The 2,370-nt window shown below is 44.2% G+C and overlaps 1 non-coding gene across 1 annotated transcript; it reads left to right on the top strand.

The window, feature by feature from the left end:
- Positions 1-917: 917 nt before the first annotated feature.
- Positions 918-1,081, top strand: LOC137435897 (U1 spliceosomal RNA). The gene has a single exon (XR_010986190.2). It is a non-coding gene; the product is annotated as a U1 spliceosomal RNA (small nuclear RNA).
- The last annotated feature ends 1,289 nt before the right edge of the window (positions 1,082-2,370 follow it).

Genomic DNA, 2,370 nt, shown 5'->3' with positions numbered 1-2,370 from the left:
ATTCATTATTTTCTCGTAAATGGAAACGACGGATTCGTGATGAATGGAAACAAAATGGCGTGCACTGATCACGTGACCAGAATTTTCCGGACACGTCATGTTGGGACCACTGATCAAAATATAACTGGATCACTGGTTTGCTGAAAAAACTGGGCGCCGGCCGCCATCTTGGTACTCACCATAACAGGAAAAACGCCCGATAAAACAAAACTCAGTTTATTTTAAAACCTGCTCTTCGTAATCACGACAACATGAAAAAGCGCTATAAAAACGAAAACAACCTGCTAATCATTCATGTTTATTCCACGTTGTTTACTGTGGAATTTTCGGTCCGTAGGGAGTCCCAACATGGCGGCCTCGCGCCCACCAGCAAACGTACTCTCATCGGCTGGGAGTTCCCACGATGACACAGCTCAGTGGTCTGGACTGTCCACACAATCGCATTGGCAAACTCAACCAGAAAGTTCAAAACCTTTTCCTACATCGACTCGTCTTAATCATCCATCAACTATGAACACAAGGATCCATGTGCGTTGGAGTAACTTCAAATAGATTATTGTTACAAGATCGCGAAAATCGCGACTCAATATCATGCGTCATGCGTTGATACAGTACTTAGCGTCACAACGTCACGGTGGCGTCATGACGTCAGGCCAGCGTCATGACATTTCGGCTTCCTCGGAAGGCATCCAGTCGCTAAATCGTTTATAATCTGCTCCAATCTCAGCAGCAAAGCGAGAAATTATCCAAATAAATAAATCATAATATCGAACCTAATATTACAATTAGGATTTGTTTACAAATATCGTGCAAAATTCACCATTTAAATAGATATTCAGGGAAAAGTGTTGAATACGTCCTGGTAAAGTAAGGCGGTGCTCGCACTAGGACAAGGGAGACCGTGGGGTAAACAACTCATACTTACCTGACAGGAGAAATACCATGATCATTAAGGTGGTGTTCTTAGGGCGAGGTCCACCCATTGCACTCCGGGTGGGTTGACCCTTGCGATTTCCCCAAATGTGGGAAACTCGACTGTACAATTTGTGGTAGTGGGGGACTGCGTTCGCGCTATCCCCTGATTGTTAAACTAAAAACAGATGAATTGTCGATGTAGCTATTAGTAAGGCAGCTTAGCGAATGGGTGTGGATGTAGCTATTAGTAAGGCAGCTGAGCGAGTGGCTGTAGCTATTAGTAAGGCAGCTTAGCGAATGGATGTGGATGTAGCTATTAGTAAGGCAGCTTAGCGAATTGAGCTTTTAGTAAGGCAGCTTAGCAAGTGGATGTAGCTATTAGTAAGGCAGCTTAGCGAGTGGATGTCGCTATTAGTAAGGCAGCTGAGCGAGTGGATGTAGCTATTAGTAAGGCAGCTTAGTGAGTGGCTGTAGCCATTAGTAAGGCAGCTTAGCGAGTGGATGTAGCTATTAGTAAGGCCGTTTAGCGAATGGATATGGATGTAGCTATTAGTAAGGCAGCTTAGCAAATGGATGTGGATGCAGCTATTAGTAAGGCAGCTTAGCAAGTGGATGTAGCTATTAGTAAGGCAGCTTAGTGAGTGGATGCAGCTATTAGTAAGGCAGCTTAGCAAATGGATGTAGCTATTAGTAAGGCCGCTTAGCAAATGGATGTAGCTATTAGTAAGCCAGCTTATCGAATGGATGTAGCTATTAGTGAGGCAGCTTAGTGAATGGATGTAGCTATTAGTGAGGCAGCTTAGCAAATGGATGTGGATGTAGCTTCCAGGTACACTATGTCCTGTAGTGTCAACATCAGTTTTAGATGGAATACATCGGGCACCTCAACATATCCATCAAATGTAGCTCCAGCAGAAGCACTGATGACCCAGGCCAGCATGTTGTACAGGGTACTGGGATAAGATTTTTCACCGCCTCAACAGTGAAATTGCATGACGTTTGATGCCAAGGTCCCTGCATACCTTCACTTCCAGCCAATTCCCCAAGAAGCATCAGAGCAGACATTAAAATGGAATGAAGAGACACATCTGCTTTGACTGGCATTCTCAACTCTTCTGCATCACTCGGACCGGAGGTTTCTGTGCCAGTGGTGTATAGCGACAGCTATTCGGCTGCAAGACTAGTGCAAGGTATTCAATGAATACCATCTAACTGGAAGGTTTCTTCGGCAGAGAGTAGAATTTAAGTTGCGGGAATATCACCATCAGCAACTGTTTCAGCCTGCTGGATCTGAAAATCAATGAACAAATCATGAGCTGGGCATACATGATACCTATTGATACGTTTCTGTGAAAACTACAGAAATGTATCTGTTAGGTGAGTTAGCAATACAAACTGCTGCATGAACCACTGCAATATGGCAACTCCTGTACGAACCGATGCAATATGGCAACG

Source organism: Myxine glutinosa, chromosome 9, assembly GCF_964187855.1.
Source record: "Myxine glutinosa chromosome 9, kmMyxGlut1.1, whole genome shotgun sequence".
In the NCBI taxonomy this organism is placed as follows: domain Eukaryota; kingdom Metazoa; phylum Chordata; class Myxini; order Myxiniformes; family Myxinidae; genus Myxine; species Myxine glutinosa.
Note: the sequence above shows the minus strand (reverse complement) of the source record. Positions and strands in the feature narration are given on the sequence as shown.